Source organism: Solanum stenotomum, chromosome 11 (assembly GCF_019186545.1).
Source record: "Solanum stenotomum isolate F172 chromosome 11, ASM1918654v1, whole genome shotgun sequence".
NCBI classification, from domain to species: domain Eukaryota; kingdom Viridiplantae; phylum Streptophyta; class Magnoliopsida; order Solanales; family Solanaceae; genus Solanum; species Solanum stenotomum.
Window position 1 is genome coordinate 3,489,411 of NC_064292.1, and position 20,604 is coordinate 3,510,014.

At 30.0% G+C, this 20,604-nt stretch overlaps 2 protein-coding genes and 1 pseudogene across 2 annotated transcripts in view; 2 read left to right on the forward strand and 1 right to left on the reverse strand.

Moving 5' to 3' along the window:
- LOC125844531 (putative disease resistance RPP13-like protein 1) overlaps positions 1–20,604 on the forward strand; it is a 108,119-nt gene that overhangs the window by 17,079 nt on the left and 70,436 nt on the right. The gene's annotated exons all lie outside the window — the stretch shown is intronic.
- Positions 1–20,604, forward strand: part of LOC125845096 (putative disease resistance RPP13-like protein 1) — a 62,161-nt gene that overhangs the window by 16,868 nt on the left and 24,689 nt on the right. The window lies entirely within an intron of this gene.
- Positions 1,085–20,604, reverse strand: part of LOC125844528 (acyltransferase Pun1-like) — a 28,927-nt pseudogene continuing 9,407 nt past the window's right edge.

Sequence of the window (20,604 nt, forward strand, 5' to 3'; positions counted from 1 at the left end):
TTCTGCTACTTCTTCATCTCTTATACTTGATCTTTGTTCTTGGGCTTGCAACTTGCTGATCAGTTCTGCCACAGATAAAGTCTTCAAATCACAAGATTCTTCTATTGCTAAAATCTTGGACTCAAACCTTGCTGGTAAGCTTATCATCATCTTCTCCACCACCCTTGAATCTGGAAAGGTTTCACCAAACAGCCTTACTTTGTTTACAATCTCCATAAGTTTGGCAGAATACTCTTTCACAGTATCTCCTTCTTTCATCCTTAGCATCTCAAATTCTCTATTGGGAGTTAAGAGTTTGACAGTCTTCACCCTGTCACTTCCATCGAACTTCTCTTTTAGCTTCTCCCATACTTCTTTAGGTGTTTCACAAGCCATTATTCTTGTGAAGATCACATCTGAAAGTGCTGAATGAAGACATGTGAGAGCCTTGGATTTCCTTGACTTCGCATCTTCATAAATCTTCATTTGTGCAACTGTTGGATTTGGTCCAAGTGGAAGAGGATCATCTTCACTTTCAATGGTTTCCCATAGACTAAGAGCTTTGAGATAAGCCTTCATCTTTATCACCCATATGTGATAATTTTCTCCTATAAACATAGGAGGACCTGCACCCATTAGAATGATGTATATTTTTGATATTAATGACGTTTAATATTCTTTTCAGAATATAAATTATGTTGTGCTTATCATCAGACTTACTGCAAATGGGACGTACAGCTCTGATGGAACCCAAAGGTACGTGATAAAAAAGTTGTTTAAGTAACACACAAGAGAGATATTGACATTATGGTCATACATTATAAGGAAAGATATTACTTTTTCATTGTTAGGATTTTGACAAGGCTCAGTGCTCATTTGGGAAGTGAAAAGTTTCGAAGGTCTCTCTGTTCAAGTCAAGAAGTGAAAGCTATTGAACTATGTATGTAATAGCTTGTATTGTTTACTTTGGGTCCTATGCTCCTTCGACTTTAAAATGCCTCATTTGGGTCTAATGTCACTTCTTTTTATTCCAACAATCAATATCGTTCTTGCGTTTTGTTGATGTGGTATATGCCTAGGATGCTACAATGTTGTTCTTTTTACTCTAGATACCAAGACGGAAAGCAAGAGACGACACAATTATTGAACTTTCTGTATTGGGAAATCGGAATTTCTGGACGCAAATGGTTAGAGAAAACTGTAAATGCAATGTAAAATGCATAAGAATCAGGGGAGATTTTGAGGAGTGAGATTTGTTTGTGTAATTTTTTAATGTTGTTATTACTGATTAAATGATATGTGTGTATTTCAGTTCATACTACTTAAAATTTCTTCATTTGAGGATGGCGCTCCTAACAAGATTTTCTCTATACCCACGGCTCAAAACCTGAGGTCTCTGGTTAAGGGTGGAACAATCTTACACTTCACCACAACCCATGTTGGTTACACACTTAATTAATCCCGGGAGCCTTTCCCCTCAAGCTCTCAAGAAAAGGCAACAAATCGTCACTCAAATAAATTAGAAGCGGGTTATTTGGGAAGCGAAAAGTTTCGTAGGTCTCTCTGCTCGAATTGAGAAGGGAAAGTTGTTTTCATCTTAATACCATATGGTCTGATACACCACTAATCTCCACTGCTCGCAATGGATATAAATTACTGCTCTTTGCGGATTGAGACTGACACACAATTAACTTATCTGGCTCATATATGGACACGAGTCTCCACTCATCTATTATCTTTGATTATATTGGACCACCTTCGACACGAACCGTCCTTGTAAATTTTCCATTCAAGTTTATGTGAATAAACAAAGCATTTGTGTTGGGTTCGAAAGAGATTAGGGCGTCATGCGGCTAGCTTACAATTGCATATTATATGTTAATAAATCAGATAACAAAAACTTGTACTAAAAATCAAAATATTATTATATGATTTGACCAAATGACCTACATATTTAAAAACTAATAAAAAGACATTAAAACTTGAAAGATTTCAAAGAAATCTTGAAGAATTATTTGGGAAATTTTTCTCTATTTTTTCTGAACCAAAATTGTACAAAGAGTTGCTTACTTATCCATGTAAACTAAGGACTAGAAAGTCAATTTAAAAGGAAGTAGGTAACCAACTCTGACTATATACTTTACGGTTCATCATATTCTAAAATAATCTAAAAAATCTCTTCTTATACAATGTGAATTAATATAAGCAACGTTGTATATTGAAATGGGCTGCTGAAATGGCATTTGTGTGCTTCAGATGGGATGAAACCCAAAGATAAAATATCAAGCCCAAGAGACATGCATTCTAGAATAAGGCCCTCAACCCGTGTCCGAATAAAGCTCATCTTCTTCATTCGCTTTCTTCATTCTTGGTACTGCCAGTCGGTGATCATGAGTTCCAACAAAATTGTAGAGAGTAAAGATTATCTGAACGATTATATTGTGGATGTTATTATGTTCATAGTGTAAGAAGTTGGGTCTTCTATTTATAGGACGTTTAGAATAAACCAAATATGGAAAAGAATTATATTTTTTTTTCAGAAAAAATTCAAGCATTTATGTTAATACTTTGACTTTTCTTTTATGAAAATAAACTTCAAATAAAGTAAAAAAATCAGAGCAAGCAAAAACAAAGGAAAAGAGAGAGATTACATAGTATCACACATAGCAAGGCAGCAAGGCTAATATGACACAAACAAGACCATAGTAGATAAGTATGGTGCACGTCATGGTTTTTTTTGTAAAACTACGTATTAAATGAATATATTTTTTAGAATTGATCTAATAGTACTTGTTATCCATGCTACTAAAAATAAGAAGTTCAAGTCAACATCAACTAAGTTTTGAGTTGGTAAGAATCACTGATACTAAAAAATTTCTTGATAAAAGAGTGTTTACAACTTATTAAACCTCATAGGTTTGAAACCCATGAATCAAATAAGAATAAGAAGTCTGGGACTCAATGGCAATATGTAACTCGTAAGTTTTGAAAGACATTTTATTAGAGAGAAATTTACGTTGTTTCTATGTTTGTGTTTTGTTGGATGTTTGGTGAAAAAAGTAGATCATCTCCTATTGCATTCTTTAGTTGGTTTATAACACAACGAGTGATTCAACATCTATTTATATTTTTAATTTAGAAATATTATTATACACTTGTAGATAAAACTTCCAACAACATAGAAATATGTTAAAACTGATTTACTTATGCAACAAATATTATATCTTACGGGTAGAACGAACAAGGAACATGAAAATCACATGTTTTTGTTATCGGGTTGACTAAACAGGATACAGAAAAATCATATGTCTTTGAATTGCATAACAAAGAGTGTACTGATATTTTATACTTTATAATATCATCACACGAATTTTATACTGAAGATGTGTGCCTTTTGTTGTCAATTTTTTTGCAGTGATACAAAAGCGGGTAGTGAAGACAGGTCAAAGATTCTACTTTGATGAATTCTTTTTCAATTCTTCATCAAGAGACGATTTAGAGTTTTTGGTAAAACTTTCTCTTTCGCCAAGAGTCTCCAGCAAAATGGGCAATAATTAGTTTATCAGGAGTCCAAGTATATCTCGAATTGGTTATGGGTTATTGCAAGTGCTTTTGGTTTTTACGTTTCTTTTCTAATTTTTGTGGTGTTTGAAACAAATCAAAAAATATTTTTAAACACTTATTTTTAGACCCAAAAGAAGTATAAAAATAAGCTAAAGGCCAAAGGTAGGTATTCCCAACTTATGAGTTTTAGCTTTTAGCTTATAAGATACTTTTAAAAAGTTAATCCAAACACCCTCTTAAACTTTTAAATTAATTTTAATTAATAAGATGTTAGCTATTTGTTTATAATATATTATCTTGATATGGTTGTAAAAACTTTATTTATCAATATGAATATTTGAATTGTTTATTTCAAAATTCTAAAAATATTTTTGATAAAAAGTAAAATAGGTTCTCTTTCTTTATTTTTAATTTAAATTTTGAGTTTTTTTCTTACAAAAAGGTACAAAATTTATATAAAATAGAATAAAAAGGCAACTTTAAATTATTATTATTATGTTTATGTGTATATATGTACACCTGGGCACGTTCGTTGCACGCGTATTCCATATTAATTCTTATAAATTCATATTATTTAAAAATAACAAACTTTTATCTTATACATAATTCAATAACAGTTTCTTAAATTTAAAAAATATCAATATATAGCTAAAGATAAAATTCCTCATGTTCCTAATCTTCTAGCACCTTTGTAAATGATATCTCTTCGTGTAATTTCATCTCCAAATATATTGTTTGCCACATTTGTATCATTTCTCAATATTTTAACAATAAAAAAGAAAATAATATAAGAAGATACATTTAAAGAAAGTTTATAGAACGAAAAGGAAAGTACATTGAATTAAATATAAAAGTGAGAGAAGAAGAATAGCAAATTGGATATCATATCAATTGTTCTAATGACTCATAATAGTGGTTTAAATTCCACAATGTCATTATAACTTGTTCAAAGTTGTAAATGAATAAAATTATTAATGATAAAAATAGTGTGGTAGAGAAAGAAATCAAGTGTGTGAGGCATCTGAAAATAAGTAAATTCATTATTTAGAGCCAATGTATCTTATATCATACTCTTTCAAATATGATTTCTTTTTACACCTTTAAAATTACTTATTTTCTCTTTTTTCATTTTCTTCTCTTCTGAAGTTGATTTGCAATCAATCTCTGACGGGCAATATCCATCTTTGTAAGTTGACTCCTAAATAGTAACAGTAAAGAAATGTATTTTTCTCCATGCCTTGAGAATTCTTTTTTCTTTTCTCCCCAATTATTTTCTTTCACAATCCACAAACTTTAGATTTTGTATGCAACTTATAATTGTTGTGAGCTTTTATAAGGTGTAGTAAAAATGGAATCTCAAAGGATCAAAACAGATCATAATTACAACATGCACTAACTATTTGGCAGATGAAACAATTCTTCCGATTATTACTCAATTCAATGCAAGTGATCAGATTATATTTAACATAAAGCTTTGTTATTAATTTCAAGCTCTTCAAATTCTTTATGTTTTAATAATCTTATGTTTAATTAATTAAATAATTTATAACATTTTAATTTAGAATAGGGGTAAAATGGTAACCAAACATTTATATAATAAATCAACGGAGCAATGTCGAAGGACACACATATAGAGTGTGTCCGCTCCTGATTAAGTTAAGATGTTATATCTTTATGAATATTAAATTATCTTCCAAATTCTTTTTTTTTTTGGGGGGGAAGGGGGAAGAGGTCAACCGCATATGACAATTTAGATCTCTAAAATCCGCACCAAGAAGGGAAAATCGTTGAATCTTTTAATTTGCTAGTATTGTTCGCTTTGTGCTAGGCGCACACAATTTTAAAATATTATATAAGAGTGAAAATTATTTTCTCTTTCCAACTTTGCTGTAAAAATTGAACTCCTTTTCAATTTTAAACAACTAGTATATGTGTCCGCGTGTTGCACGGTTAGTTGATAAATGTAATTGTAAATATTAATTTATTGACAATTTTAAAGTTTAACTTATTATTAAATAATATTATCAAATAAATGCTTCACATTAAATATGTATACATAATAACTTTAACAATATATTAAAATAAAAAATAAAAAATAAACATTCAAATTCAGGGAATTAAACACCAATCATCCTGCAAATAAAAACTTCAAATCATTGAAAGTTATAAATAAAAAAAAGGAAAAAAAATCATCAAAAACTAATGGTTTGCAATAATTATTGATAAGAGATTTTAATGCTTAAAAAGTTGCTATATCTATATATCAAATCTCACTGATAGTGTTAATTCTAAGTATGAAGTTGATTATAGTGACTTTGTCTCAACAGCTACAAAGTCACATCCAAAGAAGAAGGAAAAAAGTTATATTGTCAAAAAAAGTTATACATAAATAGAAATAGAAGACAAATAAATTGTTTTACACTTTTCATAATAAGAGTTTCCTAATTTTCTTTATCTGCCTATACTATATTTAGATTTTGAAGTAATTATCTTTATGTAAATATTTCATTAACGTATCCATTTATATAAAATTTATAAAAGGGACTTCTTTTAAAACTAATAAACATAAACAAATATTAATTAATAAGCATAAACAAATATCAACTGTTAATAAATAACTAAATGTGTATGAATCTTTTTTAGTAATTTTGTATATTTAGTTCGTGATTTATGTTTTTTGATTAGTTAATAGATCAACTGATAAAATAAAGTATTTAAATACTTATGATAATATGGTTAAACATGAGGTATGTATCGAAAAAAATCTTAAAATATATTTTACTTTGACGTAATTAATTAAAATAATCATAATTATTTATTTCATAATTATTTATTTATTTTTATTTAAAATAAATACTGAAAAATAAAATGTTATTAACACAGATTTTTATTGATTATAGGACTTTTTTTTATTGATTATAGACTGTGTAGTAATGTATTGGTAATGGGGAGTTATGAAAATGTTTTTTTCTTTTCGTTAACGTATTCATTTATATAAAATTTACAAAGAGACTCCTTTTAAAACAATAAGCATAAACACATTTTAATTTAATAGCATAAACAAAAGGCTTATGCAATTTATGTACTATAAAATTTATAAATCCTCGCGTAAATAAAAACTCAAATTAGACTAAATAGTTATCCATCACTATGATTAGGGGTTCATGGTTCGGTTTGGATCGGTTATTAGTTAAAATCAAAGTCAAACCAACTTAATCAGTTTTTAAATTTCTAAAACCAAATCAAAAAAATAACCATCGATTTGGTTATTGTCAGTTTGGTTCGATTTTTCGGTTAGAAAGTAATAAGTTAGTTGAGGACATATGCATCTCGATAGACACAAACACTTAGTACATGAATAACTCACTGTAACACCCCAGAAATTTTTTTGAACTAAGACTCGAACCGTTCATCGTAGTGAGTGAGATTTTACCGAGGAATTAAAATTTCTTAAGTGTTAAGGTCACTAGATGTAGCACCTTGAGTTCCAAAAAGAATTAAATTGGAAATAGCAAAATCTGAAATTTTACAAGTTAAGCTAAGTATGAGTTTTGGGTTGACTTCAAACGACCATAAATCCTAGCTCAGGATGATTTAGGCATTCTACCAGTTACCGTAGGAAACATCTTTGAATTATCTTTCCAACGCCGCCGAGTTTGATAAGTTTCGAGGTCGGATGAGTGAGCTATGGCCTTTTGAAGTTAGGCTGTCCAGTTAAGGAAAGTCAAAACCGGGTTTTAAAGGGGTAGTTTGGTCTTTTCCTTACCAAAACAGATTTAATTAGTTTTTAGTAATATTTTAGGGGTCTAATCTGATTAGGTTCAGTTTTATAATTCTAAAATACACCTAGGGTTTTAGTTGAGAGTTCAAGAAGAGAAAAGAGGAGAAAAGAGGAGAGGATCAAGCGTTCGTCGAGATTTTTGCGTGTTGTAGCGGATTTTCGCCATGGATTTGATTCCTAAGAGGTATGTAAGCTTCCATAGTGTTGGGTTCTTTCACCCACACGCCAATCATGATTTATTCAGCGTAATTTCGTTCTTTAAATTTAAAGATTAGAGTTCTTGATGAGTTTTTGATAAGTGTTCTTGAGGTTTCATTAAGTTTTGATGTAAGATTCTGCTTGGGTCAACTTTAAACGACCATATCTCTCAGAATATTAAGAGTTACGTGAGCAATAACCTATCCAATTAAAGGTAATTGAATCTACTTTCCAACCCCACCAATTTCACGTCAATCCAATATCTGAGTAAAAAGTTATGACTATTTTAGTAACCTCTACAGTGCTGTTACGAATTAGCCGACGGAAAAATATTAAAAAGAGTCGTTTTTGCCTTTTACCTCCAAGAAAACCATAAACAAATTTCTTGACTAATAAAAGGCTCAAAACAATCAGATTTTCATCTTCACTAATGAAAATCATAATTCTTGGCCATAGAGATTTCAAGAAAAGAATCTCAAGAAAGGTTTTCTTGATTGCTTACCTTCAAGCTAGGGTTTCAAGGCTTCTAATCAAGTTCTTCTTCAAGATTCTTAAAGATTCTTCAAGAATATTTTCTTCTAGGTATGTAAGGCTATCATAGTGTTGGACTAGTTCGTCTTCACGCCCTATATCTACTTTCATATCAGTAAAAGAGTAATCTAGGATACTTTCCCTAGATTTGAGTATTCTTGAGATAAGTTAATTTAGAGTTATTGAATTCATGTTTCTTTTAAAAGTTCTATTCCTAATTATCAAATAGCTATATTGTTATTGAGATCCTTCATATCATAAATCATAACTCTTGAATTCATAATTCAAATTCAAGAGAGAGTTAAGAGTAGAGTTCAAGGAAGCCTTTGAGTTCAATTGTGAATCCTTTGAGATCAACTATCGATTTGAACTAAGTTTTGAGGAAGTAAGTCAGAGAATGAGAAGAGTCACATACATGAGTTTCATAATGTTATGTAGACCTACGAGTCAAGTCGTTCATGCCCATAAATTCCGCATGAACTCCAGAAGTTGAGTATCTTTGAGAGGAGTAGTATCTTCAAGTTCTAAGTCTTGAGTATTGAGTTCCTAATCCCCTTTGAGATTATATTTCTAAGCATGGGACTATTACATGTTACCCATAAAGTCTTTGAGTTGAATTGTTCATGCCCATAATTCCGCATGAATCCTATAAGTCGAGCAGTCTTGAGAAGAGAAGTATCTTTGAGTCTTTGAGTTGAGTCGTTCATGCTTATAATTCCGCACGAACCCTCTGAGTTGAGCATTCTTGAAATTAGTAATATCATTGAAGTTCTTGAGTTCCAAGTATTTGAGTTCTATCTATGGTTATTGAAAACCTTGCATTGAGTAGTTCATGTCCATAATTCGGTATGAACCATATTTTAAGAAGTCTTTTACAAACGTTTTAACTTTGTTTTAAGACTTAAGTTTTGAGTTCAGTAAAGAGTAAAGAGTAAAGTTTGAAGTCTTTTTCTTCAAAAGTATATGGGGACTAAGTATTCCCAAAGAGTTTATAAATGTTTTCACATTTAAATAAGAACGGAAACTGAGATTTCCAAAGGGCCTTCGGGCTAGTTTTCAGAAAAGAGTAATAGCTTTCTAAATGAAGCAAGCAGGGAAACTGAGATTTCCAAGATAGCCTTTGAGCTAAGTTTTTGAGCAATTATCTCAAATCAGCAGAAAGAAGTATGTTTTTAAAACATAAGAGCTAGTATATTTTTGGGAGTAGTATTGAGCACCGATATGGGGGAGAGTTTAGACAACTCACAGCCTCCATAAACCATGTAGCCACCATGGGTAGAAAAGGGTCATACTTTTTAGATGAACCTTTTTCGAAATAGACTAGTGGATCCATTAGGCAGTTCAGGTCCTATACCTTTGGCCGGGTATAGGATGCGCTGGCAGCGTGAGGTAGATCGCTGTATCATCACTATAGCTCTTATGTGATGGTTGTCGGTTAGAGAAACTCCCACAGAAGTTATTGTATTTTTATATACATCAGTTTATTGTATTTTTATATACATTTCAGAGTTATGTTGTATCCTTGCATACACACAGATTTCACAGCATGTTTTTAAACAGTTTGTTTCTTTATATTGCACTTGTTTTAAATTGCTTTATATTGAAATGAGTTCAGTCATATTAAGTTGAGTATTCAAAGTTGAGTATCCAGAGTTGAGTATCCAGAGTCGAATATCATATCTTTGAGTCGAATATCATATCCTTGAGTTGAGTATCTAATCTCTGAGTTGAGTATCTTATCCTTGAGTACTTCTGAGTTGATTAAGTTTGAGTAGTTTGGAGTATTCCTTGAGTTGAGTAAGATTGAAAAGAGGCAAGTATGTTTCCTTTTTATCAAGTTTCAAGCTTATGTTTATGTTTTAGAATTCCTCTTACATGCTCGTACATTCCACGTACTGAGCCATTTGGCCTGCATCTTCTCATGATGCAGACACAGGTATTCAGGATCATCAACAGGAGCTTAGTTGATATATCCGAGAGTTCGAGTTAGCTATGGTGAGCCTCCTTGCTTTCGAAGGATTTCATTTACCTTTCAGTTATATCAGTTGTTAGGATGTCGTGGGTCTTGTCCCGAATTCCATCCTTATCAGTTAGAGGCTTCATAGATAGTCAGTACAGTTGAGAAGTATGTATCATTTATTTTATTAAATGTTTTAAAGACTAAAGTTGCCTTTTTATGGTGAGTTGTATATATTTTATTATACAGAGTTTTCTTTGGACTTAAAGTTTGTATTTAAGTTTTATGAACTTTATTTCAGTTTTTAAGCTTTGTATGCTTGAATCAGTTTTCCGCTTGTAGTCAGCCAGGATGAGGGTTCGCTTGGGGACCAGCAATGGTCTTCGAGTGCCGGCCACGTCCAGGGTGTAGGCTCGGGTCGTGACACTCACGAAAAAACTATTGCACGAACAAAGTGATTCATCCAATGTACCAAGTTTCAGAAGCTAAAAAAACTTATTGTCAATAGCATAAAGTTAGTTCAATATTCTGGAGATCTCAACATCTTATCAATAGACTTTTCAATAAAATTACACTTTAAAATATTGAGAAATTACCATCTTCTTTAGCTTGAGCTTTAAATTATGCAATGCTACGTTAGAAAATTTTGTAAAGAACAGAGAAAGTGTGATCCTTAAAGTAATGAAATTGAGGGATTTAGACTTAAGGTTTTAAGAGTTGGGCTAAAATTTAAGTGTTGGGCTTCAGAAAATAGTATAATTAAAGACTTAAGTTAATTAAACTTTATCAAAATACATATATTTCATTATAAATAATTATAAAATTTATACATATAACTTCTCGGTTCGGTTTGGTTATTTTTGCGGTTAATTTTTAGTAAAACCAAAACCAAACCAAATAGTATCGGTTTTTCAAAATTTGAAACCAAACCTAACCAAATTAAACCAAATATCGGTTTTTTTAATCGGTTTGATTCGGATTGCGAGTCGATTTGGTTTTATAACCATAACCATGAACAGGCCTACCTATGATTAAAGAATTGTGGAAATATAAGTTTTAATAAAATACTAAAAAATATAATTAATACAGAAAAATAAAATAACTATAGAAGAAACTTTAAAATATGATAAAAAAAAAACTGTAAAGAAAAATAAATTTCATGATCTATTCCTATGTAATTAACATTTTGATTTTTCTTTTTTATGTTTTAAATAGTTAATATTTTTTTTAAAAGTTAGTTACCTATATTTTAGGAACTATTACCATCCATCCAGAACTCAAAATTAAATGGTAATATTTAAATAAATTTTAAAGTGATCCCACTAATTGAAAAATGTTTAACCGCTAGTATATTTTATTTTTATTTTTAATTTTTTTTATAAATACAATATTATGATATTTTAAAATAATATTGTCATGTTAATAACTTCCTAAGTGTTTGACTTTATGCAACTGAAATTTATAATTTTTTTGTTTTGCTTTATTTGAGGAAATTGAGTACATGTGCATTTTTTGCTATTTTATTGATAAGAGTTAGAAATATTTATTTTTTATTTATTAAAACTGCCTGATTTACAACCATTTTGATTTTCTTTTTTCTTTCCTACTTTTCCAATTCATTATTTTTAAAATTTTGTTATTTAATTTTTTTTCATATTTCATGATTTTTTTATTGATTTTTGGACTGTGTAGTAATAGATGAGTAATGGAGAGTTATAAAACTGTTTTTTATTAACGTATTCATTTATATAAAATTTAACTTCTTTTAAAACTAATAAGCATAAACAAATATTAATTTAATAAGCATAAACACATATTGGTCAATATAATTAGTTATTTTAGCCATATATTTTTAATTATTTTATTAATATTTTTTTGTTTCTTTCCGATTTTATCGTCTTCTTATTTATTTTTTATTTAAAATTAAAAATATATACTTATCCTTTACATAGATTTTTATATATGAGAACAATATGACATGTCAACTTAGTATTTCGTTTATAAAAAATCTATCAACACAAAATTAAAACACTTACAATAGCACATAAATTTTACAATTCAACATTACTGCAAAACAAAGAAGAAAAAGCTAGAAAAAATTCTTACAAAACAAAATAAATAAATAATAATAAATCAAAATGTGAATAAATTATTTAGGAAAAATCAATATACAAAGTAAGAAACATATAATTTTTTGAAGTAGACATAAGAAAAAAGAGATAATTTTTATTTTATTTTAAGTGACAAATTTTAAATTACGCTAATAGTAATTCAAGAAATCATGTCAAAAAATAGATTTGATGATTTCAAACTTTATTTTATTGCTAGTGTACAGTATGTTTCAAACTAATGTTCAAGAGTAAGAGACATGAAAACATGTTTTGTCCCTAATGTCATTTCTTATTATTATTTGACAAAAAACACACTAATAAAATTTATCGAAATGTTTGATGGATATTTGATTTAAGCATGTTGAGGTCAAAACTGAGAAATTAAGTTATTGTTATTTGATTACTCAGTACAAAAGAAATAAATAATTATTGCATAATAGAGAAAGAACTTTATATACATTGAAACTTAAGGATTTGAAAAATAAACTTACATATGATTAAACTCTGTATTTAATTTGTTGATTTCTTATTGTCTTTGAATGCATGTTGGGGGTTGAATTGTTCTCCTTTGTTAAATACTGAAATACTGTATTGTTTCTTTGTTGAAGAGGGTAAGAATTTGATTTGATATGGTTACTAAAGAATGTTATTTTGTGTGTGATTCTTTTGTGTTTTATATTAAAAGTTGTAACTGCTATTTATATTTTTGATTTAATAATTAAGCATTATGTGGAACTATTAGAGATAAGACCTAAAATACTGAAAAACAGATAATACATGTTCACTTAAACTGCCATGGTAATTTTAAATTCTAACTTATCTTTTTAAACTGTAACTGTTTTTTTTTTTTAAAAAAAAAAATAATATTTTTTATTATGTTTAAAACTATAACGTGTGTTTTAAATAATATGAAACTTTTATAAATTGAACTTTTAAAATTTCATATTTACAACAAAATTATGGTTTTGACACAATTAATATTTTTAATAATAATAATAATAATAATAATAATAATAATAATAATAATAATAATAATAATGCATAGTATGTTGAAATAACATTCATAAAAATAATATTAAATTTTGTGACAAATTCATAAAAAAAATTATTCTACTTATAATGTTAAAGAAAAAGTTACAAATACCTAGGTTAAAATAAATTACATATAATATAAAGAGGCAACACCGGATCTAGGATTGTTTTAAATGGGTGTCGATGATTGTAGCAAAAAAAATTATAGTAAAAAAAACAAAATTTTGAGGCTAATAAAACTCATTAAGGGGTGTCAATAATTGTAGGAAAAAAAAATTATAGTAAAAAACTAAATTTTGAGGCTAATATGACTCATTCAGGGGTGTCAACTGTCAATGATTGTAGCAAAAAATATTGTAGTAATAAATAAAATTTTGAAGCTAGTAGGAGTGTAAGACTAGGACAAATGACCTCTAAGAATTTTCACGACACCTTAATTACTAGACTAATTATTTAACTTGTGTAAAGAGATGTCAATAATTCTTAGTACACGTCAGCTTACCCTAAGCCTATAGGACAATTGATGATGTCATCAGTTGGCCAGGATTTTCAATAAGCAGGTTCAAAATCTGAAGAAATAGACACGCGAAGTAATCGAAAGGGGTTCAATCTACTATATATACTTAATAGATTATTTTAATCATGTATAAATAGTATAATTTTCCGCTGAAGGGGGTTGGGATGAACCCCTTGACAATAAGGTGGCTCCGCACACCGGCCATTAGGAGAAAAAATGAGAATGTGGGCCCACCCTCATATTTTCCACGTCATTAGTCAAGATGACTTCATTAATTATTTAATTCTACACCATATAATTCCACGTGATTTTCCTATTTTCCCTACTAAATAAATATTAAAAAGTCAATATTAGCCCCAAAACCCATTCATTTTTACCGGCCTACCCTATATGCTTGAGGTGGCATCCTTAATTTTTCCAAACTTTTTTATTTGTATCGGAGCTCGAAACTCACTAAACTGATAATTTTAAGGGAAATACATTCTAATGTTGGCATCAAATCATGTAAATTTATTATAATTAAGTAATTTAATGTGGTGAGAATGCATGCTAATTAGTATGTGTTAAGAATCTATGTGTAAAATACATATCGTGTATTAGTTTTAGCACCCAATACTAAACAGGGTCGTCTTAACCACTAGGCCACTAAAACCATCGCTTGGGGCGCCCAATTTTTTTTTTTAAAAATACTTATATATATTATTAAAAAAATTATATGTACTTTTATTTTAAAAAAAAAAAAAATCATGTAAGAAGTATAAAAAAAAATAAAAAATGACTGTTAGTTTTCCCACTTTTTTAAGGGAATAAAACATTTTTTGGGAATAATTTCCTTAAGTGGGAAATTGTGTTTTCTTATTTATCTCCTAAAAGTTTGACCCTATATTATTATTTACCTTATACTCATATTTTTAATTCTCTATTTTATTATTTTTATTCTCAATATTGAACTCTCTCCTACATTTTTTTTGTTTTATTGTTGCTTACAAGTTACAAAAGAACAAAATTTGCTTTTGGATGTCTTCTTCAAAATCTCAAGATGTGCAACAAGCAATCATTATATTGAAGGAACACTACGCTATTTCGATATTGTTTTATCAACTTATCAAATTCATGAGTCAGGTTTTATTATTCTAACTTTAGTTTATAGTTTTTCTTGAAAATATGTTATTGTTGATATATTTATATATATATATATTCTTGTTTTAGTTATTATTAAAATTATTCAATTTAAATATGTCAACTAGAAAATATGATTTCGGTTTGACAAAAAGAGATAAAAAGAAAAAACTTGAAGAATTAAATAAATCCCAAAAAGGAGCCCTTGATAGATTTTTAACAAATAATAAAAATTCTGAATAAAAAAGTATTGCTTATAGAATAATGTTAACAATTCATGTAATTGTTGCCTCAGTTGAAATAAGTTTTTCGAAACTAAAATTGATAAAATCTTATTAAGATCAATAATGTCTCAAGAGAGATGGAATGTATTAACTATATTATCAATCGAAAAGGAATTACTAAAACAAATCAATTATAAAACCGTAATTAATAACTTTGCATATAAAAAGGCTAGAAAAGTAGATTTTAAATAAAAGTATGTATGATGATTTTAAAAAAATATTAGGCCCCCAATCTTATTGAGTCGGCCCTGATACTAAACAGAAATTTATTTCATTCGATTTGGACTCGAAACATCTAAAACAAATTAAGTTTTTTATTTATCTTTTTTTTAGAGAACTCATTTTATTGTTTCATTAATGACTCGAATTCATGTTTTTAGTGGAGGTACAAGGTGTTTATCAACTGAGATAAAGTATCTACATTTTAACTAATTTTAGATAAGTAAATTTTACCGCAAAAAAAATCAAATATTTCATATCTGAATACACATTCAAAATTAAAAGATTTGACCTTTCAAAATTCATTTGTGTCTCATAAACTAAAAAAATGAATAATATTTAAGTAGTTATTTCCTCATGAATAAATTATATACGGAGTTCAATATTTTTCATAAACAACACATTTCATTACAATAACAATATTCAATATAGTTCTACGTATAAAATGTGATTTGAAAATAATAAAATGTACGTAGACCTTACCCTGCTACGGAGGTAGAGAGATAACGACACAATTGATCATCATTGCTTAGAAAAACTTACCTAATTAGCATTTAAAAATTATTATAGTTAACTAATTAATTGTCCACTCATCTGTTCCAATTGACTGGACAGATTTTAGTTATAATATGTTAGTGAAAAATTACAAAATTACAAGATTACAATTGAAAATAAAAATGAAGAAATAAATCTCTTCAGATTGAGGCGTGGATATGTCGCTCTTTTTAAGGAGATTCAAGGCCACTGAAGCAAATATTTTTCACCGGTCCAGCAGTAGTCCTCTTGACTTGTCCCCTCCAGTATATAACAGCCTAATCACAAAGTGTAACTCAACAAACTCTGGACAAGAGTTAAGTCCAAAGATCCACAAAAAGAACACCTCCCTTCAACTAATAAAAACTATCTTTTTGGACAAACTTTATGCACTCTGATCTATATTTTTCTTGTGTGTCAACCAAATGAAGACCACCACTATTTATAGTTGCGGATGTCTTCCTAGCAATGAATAGGAAGATAATGGGGTAGTAAATAGTGAAGATAAATGTCATTAGAAGTTGCATAGGTTATAAGGTATAATGAAGGAACAAAGAATGAGATAACGAAGATTGAATGAAAAAGAATTAGTGGTCATGGTTGACCACCTTCTGCCACTAACAGTAACCTCCAATGACCAACATTTTGTAACCATCAAATAAAGGGTAATAATGCCTAAAGACATTGATTAACACAAGTGAGTAATTAGGCAGCAATGTCTAAGGTTGCAGCAATGAAATAGAGATTGCTCCAACAAATAAAAAACAATTGGTAATGTATTGTCAAAGGTGCAAATTAATATAATATTAAAATGTTTACACTAACATAATATTAACTAAACTCAATATGCCATAGTAGATTGGATTTGATTAATATTCACTAACGATGTAAAAAGTATCCGTACTAGTATTATATTTTTTTTAAAGATTATTTATGAGTAGTTTTTTTTAAACCTTGATTACAAATAAAACAAATCATATATTATAACTTAATATAATTGGATGGCGTAAAAAATATTTATATCATTTGTGAATATATATTACTTAAATTCTAAGTAATTTATTTTTCCATATTACATTAGAAGAGAACAAGGGAATACGAAAAAGGAGATACTATTCAATAGGTTATTTGAACCATTCACTGAAATTATATAAAATAGTAAACTATTAATTCAAATTAAATGTTATAACCATAGTTTTATTTAATTGTAATCCGTAGCAAACACTTGTCATTTGCCTCTCTTCCTAGAGAATTTCGCTTGTTACTCTCCCAGATCTCGCTTGTCACTCTCCCTCGCCTCTCTCACTTTATACAAACACATATGTATAAATTGCGTTTGTGTTTGTATAAAGCGAGAGAAAACTGTATATACAAATACAAATACAAATACAAACACATATATTTTCGTCCTATACACTAATAATTATACAAATACAGATATTTCCCTACCAGTTCTCTTTTGCCTTTCTCTCTTTCTCGCTTTATACAAATACAATGTATAATATGTGTTGTATAAATCGAGAGAGAGAGATTTGATATACAAATGTTTTATTTCGATTCAATTGTATACAAATTCAAATTTTATGCAGATATACAAACACAATCAAGGATACATATACATAGTAGTTACATATATAATTATCTAACCGATATATATATATATATATATATATATATATATATATATACACAATCGCTGCACTTTTATACAAACGAGAGGTCTGTCAGCGATTTTGTAACGTCGTGCAATTTGAAATAACTATGAAGAAGTTTATAATTGGAATTAGTCATTTTTTTTTGAAGAAGTAAGAATCTGGAAATTTAGTTAAGTATGGGAAAAAAATGAGTTTTTGGTCAACTTTGAACGGTAATAACTCCTAGGTCAGGATGATTTAGGTGTAGTTCCAGTTATGTTTGGAAAGCCCTTGGAATGATCTTTCCAACGCCGCCGAGTTTCCTCGATTCTGAGTTCGTATGAGTGAGTTATTCCCTTTGGAAGTTGGGCTGTTGGCACAGGGCAGTTTAGTCCGAATTTGTAAGGGTAAATTGGTCTTTTCCCTAACCATTTCTTTTGGTTATATTAAGGTTTTAGACTGATTTTAAATCAGTTTTCCCTTTTTAAAAGTGAGAGTTAGGGTTTTGGAGAGAAGAGAGAAAGAAGAGGAGAAGGAGAAGAAGAAGCAAGGATTTCGTCAAGATCGTCGTGGTTATCGTCGGGGGTGATCCTTATTAAGGTATGTGAGATCATAGTGTTGGGTTGGTTCTTTCCCCCACACGCCAAACTCATTTTTATTCCGAGAAAAGATTGATTGTGGTTGTTGAATTCTTGTGGTTGTGTTGTTGAAGTTCTTGTTGGTTTGGTACATGTTTCCGGTTGTGTTTTGAGTTGAATCTATTATATGTTGAGGGGTTTTATGATTCTAAGTGTTTGAGGCTGGAACCTTTGAAGTTAAGGGGTTTAGAGTTGGAAAAACAGGGGGAAAAAGTCGGATTTTTGGGGGAAAAGGGCTGGATCCAGCCAGTGCCCCCCAAAAAGGGACGCTGAACTTTCCCCTTGGGGTGGCGCGCCTGGCAGAACGCCCAGCAGGCCCCTCTGAAGTTTGAGGGCTGGCGCCCCGCGCCTCTCATAGCGCCAAGGACGCCAATCCTTCCCTTTCATTCCCCACTTTTTCATACATGTTCCTTGGTAATGTACCTATGTTTTATAGTTGTTTCCAATACTCTAAGGTACATCTAAACATCCCGAACACATCCATAAACATGAGATCATTACCCTTGAATTCATAATCCAATTCGAGGAAAGTTAGGATCAAAGTCAAGTGAAGTTAAGAGTCAAGCTTAGAAGTTAAGAAGCAAGTCAAAGCAAGTCTTTAAAGTTATTCAAGAGTCTTTGTTAAACGTTTTAACTTTGTTTAAGGCTCAAGTTTCAATTTAAGTAAAGAGTATAGAGTTTCAATTTAAGTAAAGAGTATAGAGTTTCAAGTTAAATAAAGAGTATAGAATTTCAAGTTAAGCCAAGAGTATAAAGTTGAGTTCATTTTCTCAAAAAGTTATTAGGGAACTAAGTATTCCCAAAGAAGTTTATAAATGTTTTACATTTGAGTAAGAAAGGAATTATGCTTTCCAAGAGAGCCTTTGGGCTAAGCTTTGAGTAATTATCTCAAACCAAAGAAAGAAGTTTGTTTTTAAAACATATGAGCCAAAGTATATTTTTGGGAGTAGTTTTGAGCATCGAATTGAGGACACGAGTTCATAATAACTCAACTCTCCATAAGAACCATGTAGCCAAACATGGGATTTAACGGTTCATTCTTTTTAGATGATCACGTAAGATTAGGCTAGTGGATCCACTAAGTAAAGTAAGGTCCTATATCACGGCAAGGTATAGGATGGCCCTTGGGCAACGTGAGGTAAAACGTTGTATTATCACTAGGGCTCATAGTGGTGGTTGTCGGTTAAAGAATCTCCCACAAAAGTTATATTACTTTTATATAAGTATGAGTTTGTTATCGTTTTATCCTTAACGAACTAAGTTGTTTACACTGTTTTACAAGTTTTATATATTGCATATGTCTTATTGCTTTATATTGAGTTCGGTTATTCATGAGTTGAACAGAGCCAAGGTAAGAGTTCCTTTGTACTCCTTTCAAGCTTAAGTTATTGTTTAGCTTTCCAGCTCTCATACTCGTACATTCAATGTACTGATGCCAGTTGGCCTGCATCTTATTATGATGCAGACGCAGGTACCCAGGATCAACATTCAGCACGCCGTTGATCCAACTGAGCACTCCAGAGTCAGTGGTGAGCCTCTTTGCATTCCGGAGGACTCGGTTATTTTGTTTTCTTAAGTTTATCTTTATTAGGATGTTGCGGGGTCTGTCCCAACATCCATCTCAGTGTTATAGAGGCTTCATAGACAGTCATTCAGTCAGTTAGTATTGAGTCTCTCATCTATGTATATATATATATAATATTCTACTTTGAGACTCGAGTTGCCTTTTTGGCCAGATTTTATCAGTTGGGTTGTTTTATGACCTTTCATTGCATGGAGTTATTCTGTTGAGTTAAGTTTCCGCTGAGTTAAGGAAGCCAGGCCAAGAGTTCGCTTGGGGGCCAACAATGGTCTTCGAGTGCCTGCCACGTCCAGGGTGTAGGCTCGGGGCGTGACAGATTTATACAAAATTGATGCTCCTGCCAGCGATTTATACAAATCTGATGCTCCATAGGAAACATAAATTTGCTATGGAGCACAATTATGCAAACTATAATTATAGCATATAAATATGATTTTTATGTTTGCTAAACCTAAAATTTACTCGTAGTAGAATGTAGAGAGCTTGCCAAGTAAGCTGGTCTTTGATTTCAACTTAGCAATAAAGATATAATAAAAATTATAAAATATAAATTAGATAAAATTTAGTAATTTTAATTTAAATCATATATATTTATTATAAGAAATTCATATCATATGTATAAATGAATCATTATTACAGTTTTAAAATCAACAATAACATAGCAAGTATAATTTTACACAATAAAGTTCAGAAAATGCAATGTGTAGTAAAGATAGAAAAATCGTCTCCGATAGACTCGTGATTTATAATTAGAAACTCGTAAACTTAAAATATTGATTCTCCATATGCTTAACTCTAATAGGTTAAATAACATGGAAATGAAATTTACATTCTCAATATACATAACTAAAAATTCATTTAAACTGTGTGTACATCATGCAAGGTTTAGAAAGAAGTCTATCAAAAAGGGGGGGGGGGGGGGGG